This window comes from Rosa rugosa, chromosome 2, assembly GCF_958449725.1.
Source record: "Rosa rugosa chromosome 2, drRosRugo1.1, whole genome shotgun sequence".
NCBI lineage: Eukaryota > Viridiplantae > Streptophyta > Magnoliopsida > Rosales > Rosaceae > Rosa > Rosa rugosa.
In genome coordinates, this window is record NC_084821.1 from 15,974,530 (window position 1) to 15,983,516 (window position 8,987).

Sequence of the window (8,987 nt, forward strand, 5' to 3'; positions counted from 1 at the left end):
TGTTCATTGACGCATGTAAGAATATGCTGAATGGTACTACCCGAAGAGCAAGTTCCCAGTTGATTTTTATTGTAAGGAATTGTCATTGGTGGCTGCACAGCATAACTTCCACTCCTTTGCTCCCATGAAATATTTTGTATATATTGATTATGTAGGTACTGAGATTGCCCAACTGTCTCAAAACTGTATCTCCATGCTCCGATCCGGCTGTTCTGGGTTAATTTGTTATTCGATGGTTCTTGTAATTTCAGCATCTAACAAATTCTCTATGAACCTATCTGCAAGTTCCTGTGTCCAACTTCAAATTTTATTATGGTAGCTTATGGTTGAGCTACTATATATACGATCGAATGATGCCGCTTAAACCTGTGTCGAAGTGATCATGGCAAAAAGTGAAGAAAGGCAAGATGGTTGAGGTTCAAATGGTGAAGGCCCGCTTACTGGCATAGATGATTACTCACACACTCATCAGTAGCACCCAGAGCTGGGAACTGAAACATTTCAGTCCCACATCGAAAACAAAGAGAAGAACCTCCTCTTCCTCACCTATAAAAGGTTCTCTCCTCTCTCCTCATTAATTACGCATTCAATACTTACCTACTGTTACTTTGTCAACATAAATACATTGACTAACTTAGGCATCGGAGAGTTGAAGACCGCCCAACCCGGTCTCCCTCTGACGCCCTTTGTATTTTACTTGACAGGCAGCGGAAGCTTTGAGAGCATCACAAGTATCGATCCGCCCACCGGATCAGCGTTAACAAAGGTTCAGCTACCGCCGAACTTTTAGACATTAACATTGGCGCCGTCTGTGGGAACCCTTGAACAAAAGGTCATCCCACCACAATCACCATGACTAACGGTAGCGGGGGAAACGCTGAAGAGCAAGCAGACGATTCCGCCATCCCCCAACCCTCCGACCCAGCGGTAGGCGTTAACCGCACACTATCCACAACCCCGGCCAACCCCGGCGTTGATTACGCATTCAATACTTACCTACTGTTACTTTGTCAACATAAATACATTGACTAACTTAGGCATCGGAGAGTTGAAGACCGCCCAACCCGGTCTCCCTCTGACGCCCTTTGTATTTTACTTGACAGGCAGCGGAAGCTTTGAGAGCATCACAAGTATCGATCCGCCCACCGGATCAGCGTTAACAAAGGTTCAGCTACCGCCGAACTTTTAGACATTAACATTGGCGCCGTCTGTGGGAACCCTTGAACAAAAGGTCATCCCACCACAATCACCATGACTAACGGTAGCGGGGGAAACGCTGAAGAGCAAGCAGACGATTCCGCCATCCCCCAACCCTCCGACCCAGCGGTAGGCGTTAACCGCACACTATCCACAACCCCGGCCAACCCCGGCGTTGATTACGCATTCAATACTTACCTACTGTTACTTTGTCAACATAAATACATTGACTAACTTAGGCATCGGAGAGTTGAAGACCGCCCAACCCGGTCTCCCTCTGACGCCCTTTGTATTTTACTTGACAGGCAGCGGAAGCTTTGAGAGCATCACAAGTATCGATCCGCCCACCGGATCAGCGTTAACAAAGGTTCAGCTACCGCCGAACTTTTAGACATTAACATTGGCGCCGTCTGTGGGAACCCTTGAACAAAAGGTCATCCCACCACAATCACCATGACTAACGGTAGCGGGGGAAACGCTGAAGAGCAAGCAGACGATTCCGCCATCCCCCAACCCTCCGACCCAGCGGTAGGCGTTAACCGCACACTATCCACAACCCCGGCCAACCCCGGCGTTGAGGCAAACCCAAGCAGCAGCCGCCCGCCGGGCCAAGATCTCATCACTATGTACGAGCTAGCACTGGCGGATCTTCATAAGGCAAACAGAGAACGTGAGGAGGAACGCAAGGAGAAGGCTGAGACCCAAAGACAATTGGCTACGCTGATGTCGCGTTTTGATGAACTGAAGAGGACGCTGGGAGCTACCGCCAATCCAGCGCAAAGCGAACAGTCACGTAGCACCAGGCGTAGTCGACCCGGCACTGGCACATTGGTACCAGAGCCAGTCATACAGATGCAGGTACCTCTGGACCCACCAGAGTTATTGGGGATGGGACCACCGCCCATCCCCCAACTAATGTTAGAGCAGGAGGCGGAATCACTGCCACACACCAACCGCTCGGAAGCTAGGGCGAGGACTGAAGGCAATCCGCCTGAGCCGAGGCGCAGGCAGGTCCAGCGGAATGTTCGGGCTGATTTCGCCGGCGATGCAACCGCCCAGATATTGGAAAGGATGCAACAACTGGAGCAGAGGTTGATCCGGGCGGAGTCGGGCGCCCCAGCGCCAACTCAGAATCCACTTTTCGCTTCCAGACCTGGGCCCTTCACCGCTGCGATTCTGCAAGCTATCAGACCAGCGTATGCAAAAACCCCAAAGATGTCGCATTACGGCGGAATGTCTGATCCCTTCGTCCACATGGACACCTTCAAGAAGGTCACCAACAACAAGGGATTTGACGACGCCACCCTGTGCCACTTGTTCAGCGAAACATTGGACGGTGAGGCGATGAGCTGGTTTTTTGAGTGTCCGCCAGGGTCCATTGACTCATTCCATGCACTATCACACGCCTTCCTCTCTCGGTTCATCCTATTGTCCGCCGGACATCACAACACAAGTCAGCTGTTCGGCGTCAAGCAGGGGGCGGACGAATCACTGAAGGCCTTCGTCACAAGGTGGCGGGCGACAGCGTCTCAGTGTCGGGACCTAGACAAAACAATGGCATTGGCGGCCTTCAAGCAGGGGCTCCTCAAAGGGCCATTCCTCTATCACCTCAACTACAATCATCCTAATGCGGTATATGACCACGTCATGAGTGAGGCGGTCATCCATGCCCAGGCGGAATTCCTCACATATGGAGAAACCCCACCGCCACCAGCAACTCCAACAAAGTCAACACAGCCATCCTCCAGTCATCAGTAAACCGCTAACAAGACCCCTTCAGCACCTCCAATTGACAAGAAGAGGGAGTGGCCGCAGGGCCACCACCAGAACAAGCGGCAGAGGGACCAGCATTACAACAAGGGTAACCGCCCAACCCATGGGGATAACCGCAACAAGCAGGCGGAGTCCTCGCAGCGGTATGCAGTGTTCACAGTCCTCACGGCCTCATATGAAGACATCTACAATCAGTGCAAGGATCAGATCCCACCGCCACCCCCTCCAAAGTACCCAAAAACGGGTAAACCCAGGAACACCGGCAAGTGGTGCAAATACCACGGGGACAGCGGCCACAATACCAACAGCTGCAATGCTCTCAAAACGGCCATTGAGACCTTGTACCGTGACGGCAAGTTGGAACAGTTCAAGGTGCGCCAACCGCCACATGTGATCGCCAATATTGAGACTTTGGGCCGTATCAACACCATCGACGGCGGTGCCCCAATCACTAGCATGTCCCACAGGGCGAGAAAGCGCTATGCACGCGCTAATCACCCAAAGGAAGTCTGCAACATCCGCTACAAAAGATCCGCCAAACTCCCAAGATCAAGTTGGGAACCTATTACCTTCTCAGAGGAGGAGGAGCGTGGAGTGCATTTACCCCATGACGACCCATTCTTGGTCGACGCCATTCTGGGCAAATTTTCTGTGGGGAGAATCTTGGTGGATAGCGGGTCCGCTGTCAACGTCATCTTCAGCGGTTGCTACGATCATCTCAAGCGAAACAAGAAACTACTCTAGGATCACGAGCCACTGCTCAGCTTCTCCGGCGACGTCACACAACCGCTGGGGTCGGATTACATGCGACTGGTTATTGGCACTAGCCCATGCATGGCGGAGGTGCATACGGAATTCATTATTGTCGATTGTTTCAGTTCGTACAACGCCATCATTGGACGACCAGCGCTTAACAAGCTCAAGTGCATCATTGCCGGATACATGCTTCTCATGAAATTCCCCACACCCAACGGCACGGGCTGTGTGAGAGGAAGTCAACAGTTGGCTCGGGAATGCTATTCAACGACTATAGCGCGCTCGGCGAGCCGCCATGAGATCCTGACAGTGGGCAACCAGACACCGCCCCCAAATATTTTCGAGGACCCTAAAGATGAGGAGAAAAAATATGTAAAGAAAGAGCCGGTCAACCCGGACACGTCGTTGAAAGTTGTCTGCATCTCGGACGAGCACCCTGAGCGGACAGTCCGCATAAGCGCCCAACTAGACCCAGAGGTGGCGGCAGAGCTCACTCAATTCCTGCGTGATAACGCTGCCGTCTTTGCATGGTCCTATGCGGACATGCCAGGTATCTCTCCTGAAATTATCACTCATAAGCTGACCATCAAACCCTCCTTTTATCCTATCAAGCAGAAGCGGAGGGCCTTTGATGAGGAAAAATACCAGGCAATAGGAGAGGAGGTTGCCAAGCTCCAGGGTATTGGATTCATCTGCCAGGTCATCTATCCCCAGTGGATCTCCAATTTGGTAATGGTCAAGAAGCCCAGCGGCAAGTGGCGGATGTGTGTCGACTTCAAAAATCTCAACAAGGCATGCCCAAAGGATAGTTTCCCTCTACCTCGTATCGATCAGCTAGTTGATGCAACCGCCAAACATGAGCTCCTCAGCATGATGGACGCGTTCTCCGGATATAATCAGATCAAGATGCATCCCGGCGACCATGAATGCACCACCTTCACCACCGACAAAGGCCTCTATTGCTACAATGTCATGCCTTTCGGTCTGAAGAACGCCGGTGCAACTTATCAGCGGTTGATGAACGCCATGTTCGCTGAGCATCTGGGAAAAATCATCGAGGTCTACGTAGACGACATGCTAGTTAAAAGCATAAAGGCCAGCGGCCATGTGGCAAACCTCAAGATCATAGTAACCATTCTCCTGGCCTATGGTATGCGCCTCAACCCAGAAAAATATTTCTTTGGGGTCCCCGCTAGCAAATTTCTGGGTTATATTGTCAGCGAGCGAGGCATCGAGGCTAACCCGGACAAGGTACAGGCCATCCTTAACCTGGCGGACCCCGAGTATAAGGTGGACGTCCAGTGCCTCCAGGGCAAGTTAACCGCCCTTTCTCGATTCATCTCCAGACTCACTGATTGGTGTGCCCCATTCTTCAAACTCCTCAAAACAACTCACAAGAAAATCATCAACTGGAACCCAGAGTGTCAGGCGGCGTTCCAGGGCCTGAAGGAATACCTAGCGGCAATCCCTCTCCTTTCTGTCCCTGTGCAAGGAGAGACACTGTTTATCTACCTAGCGGTCTCGGTATCGGCGGTAAGCTGCGCCATTGTCCGGCGGGAGGGCCAAGACGAGCTCCCAGTGTTCTACGCCGGCAGAGGCATGAACGGAGCAGAAACAAGGTATCCTCCCTTGGAACAACTAGCCCTCGCACTCATCGTTGCCGCCAGGCGCCTCCGCCAATACTTCCAGGCTCACACGATCCATGTGTTAACCAATCAGCCGCTGAGGCAAGTGATGCAGAACTCTGAACACTCGGGGTGCCTCAGCAAGTGGGCCATTAAGCTCAGCGAGTTCGACATAGACTACAAACCAAGGACCGCCATGAAGGGCCAGGCAGTGGCAGACTTCATCGCTGAACTCACCGAGCGTCAGCCAGAACCCGGTACCGAGACAGGGCCCGGAACAGAAATGGTAACCGCTGAGGAAGCAACTCCTCCACACTCGGATTGGAACCTGCATGTGGACGGCTCCGCTAGTGCCAAAGCCAGTGGCGCCTGAGTCATCTTAACAGGACCCGGAGGACTGAACGCGGAATACGCGTTGAAATTCAACTTCAAAGCTTCAAACAATATGGCGGAGTGCGAAGCACTCATTGCCGGCCTACTCCTTGCCATCGACTCGGGTGCTGACAGCGTCAACATATTCAACGACTCTCAATTAGTCGTTAACCAGGTCAACGACAGCTTCCAAACCAAGGACCAGCAATTAGCGGCATATTTGGGGTACGTCAAAACGCTGCTTAAAAAGTTCAAATTTCACACCATCACACAAATCCCCAGGGAAAGGAACGCCAGAGCTGATTCACTGGCGAGACTGGCGACCGCCCAACCACATCAAAGTCCAGCGGACACAAGGGTGGAAAGCCTTGACAGACCAAGTATCACAAAAACCCTAGCGGAGATCTTCAGCATTGAGGTCAGTCCCAGCTGGATGGACGAGATCATTGCATACAAGCGCAGCGGCACATTGCCGGAGGATAAGATCCAGGCGAGACAGCTCAAACGGAGAGCAACCCGCTATAACATCTAGAATGGCAAGCTTTACCGCCAGGGATTCACCCATCCCAACCTCCGCTGTCTCACCCCGGAGGAGGGAAATGTTGTCCTAGAGGAGATCCACGGCGGAGAATGTGGAAACCACTCGGGCGCCAGATCCTTGGCCAACCGCACAATGCGACAAGGCTATTTCTGGCCCACACTTGGTGATGACGCCCGACGGATTTCGAGGTCTTGCCACAAATGCCAACAGTTTGCAGATCTCCCACATGCACCGGCAGAACCACTGTCAGTCATCATCGGCCCATGGATTCACTCCACGTGGGGCCTCGATTTGATGGGAAAGTTCCAAACCGCCAAGGGCCAGTTCAAATACATCATTGTTGCCATCGACTACAACAGCAAGTGGATAGAGGCGGAGCCACTGACGGCAATAACTACCGCCAAGGTAATTCACTTCCTCTGGAAGAACATCTACTGCCGCTATGGTGTCCCACATACAATCATTACAGACAATGGCACGCAGTTCAACAACAAGGAACTCATCTCCTTTACCGCCAACTTGGGCACCAAGTTGAGTTTTGCATCTGTCGCCCATCCCTAAACCAACGGCCAGGTTGAAGCAGCAAACAAGATAATCAAGAAATTGCTAAAAAAGAAACTCGACGACGCCAAGGGTTTATGAGCGGAGAAGCTTCCAGAAGTTCTATGGGCCATCCGGACAACTCCAACTTCCGCCACCGGCGAAACACCCTTTTGTATGATGTTCGGAACAGAGGCTGTCCTACCCATCGAGGTCACTCAACCTACCGCTAGGGTCGAAGGCTACTGCCCAGAGACCAACAGCGACGACATCAACCTGGACAGGGACCTCCTAGAAGAAAAAAGACACACGGCCCACTTGCACAACTTGCAAAACAAACAGCGGGTATTGCGTTTCTACAACGCCAGAGTCAAGGCCCGGAACCTCCAATTGGGGGACTGGCTAATGAAGGAAGTCATTCCACCGCCAACAAAACTCCGCCCAACTTGGGAAGGTCCATACAAAATTGTGGAAGTCGTTAGCCCAGGCACCTTCTACTTAATGGGCAAGGATGGCGTCACGTCGACCCACCCTTGGAATACCGAACACCTTTGGTATTACTACAAATAGTCATGCCGCTACCCAGGAGCATCGTGACTTAGCTAAATTTTTGTTCAATATTTAGCCAAGGGAAGCTACCCAACGGGTACTACCCCACTTTTGTACACGCTGATCAATCAGCTATCAATGAAACGAGGAATTATTCATACCATTGTTCCCAAGTCTAGCACCGAGGGCAACTGGCAACGCCAGCAATCGTCAGCGGACCACGTCCGCTACGTGGTGCACTTGGACCAATCTTAATTCCTTTAATGTTTCATTGATTGACAAAAGAAAACCCTATATCAAAGTACTAGCGGTACAAACACATCATAACAAACGCAAATTCAAAAACGTCATTCCATTTCGAAATACTTGTTACAAGTTGTTATGCCTCAGCGGCTACAAAAGAAAAAAAGAGAAAATATAGTAAAGATTCCAGCATCAGGGGTTGCCCTCGGCATCTTCTGCTTCAGCATGCGACGGCGGGATTGCGCGGCTCGTTTGGTCTGACCCCCGCGCTGTGGGGCTTGGGGTCTCTATTGTCCCGTCCACCCGGGTGTGCGTCGCCAGGAAGCCAGCACGTGACACCTCCGACTGGGTAGGAGGAAGAGTCTGCTGAGACCCTTCCGCCGGGCTTGCGCCACTATCTCCACTGCCTGAGCAGGCACCTTCCGCGGGGGCAGGTACGTCACCTTTCTCCGGCGGGGCACTCTTCGCCGGCGGCACGTCGGGCTGAGACGCTTTTGCGAAGTCGATAGCGCCCTTCCGCTTCAGTAGTTCCACGTTCGCTAGGGCCCCACCCTTCGCCGACTCGGTGAAGGCCTTCTTGTACTCCGCCGACTGTTTGAATACCTCAACAGCGGTGGCCGCGGCGTTATTTCCTTCAACCCTCAGGAGGGCAACCTGACCCTCCTGCCGCTTCACCTCCGTTATTCTGGCGGCGGACTCCCGCTGCACGATAATGAGCTTCTTATCCTTAGCGGCTACCCGCTCCTGCAGCAGGGCGATGTCCTGCTCCAACTTGGAGACGCGTTCATTCCTCTCCATGTCCCGCTGGATGGCCACCGTCAGCTTGCCGCGGGCGTCCGCGGCGTCACAATCCGCCTTTGCCAGAAGCCGTTCCGCCTCCGCCAGCTTCTCCCTCGCCTCCGCCAGCTCCCTCTGGAGACTTTGGATTTCCTCCCTGAGCTCCCCTTCGACCAGAGTTTGCTTTGACGCCGCCACAAACATGTCATGCAGCCCTGCGGATATTTGACCAAAACGCCGAGCTGTAGGGCGACTGGTCAATCGCCGTGGGGCGTGAGATCCCCGCTAGGCCGCCGAACCCTAGCCGTTCGCAGAGATGGAAGAGGAACTCCCGCTCACCATCCATCATAAACTCCGCATACGCGGCAAATGAGTCCAAGTCACTAGTGGCGGGCGCCTCTCCCTCCACCACAGCAGCCTTCGGGGGAGCTTGACGGGCCTTCTTCTGCCGGCGGACCCCGATTGTCTCCACATCCTCCTCTTCCTCTTCGGGGGATTCATTCTGCCGGCGCTTTCTCTCAAGCGCCCTTGGGTTCCCGGCAGCGGCCTTCATTCCCTTCGCCGGTGGCTCCTCCCTGGGCGCAGTGACAGTCTCCGCCGGCTGCACCGTTCTT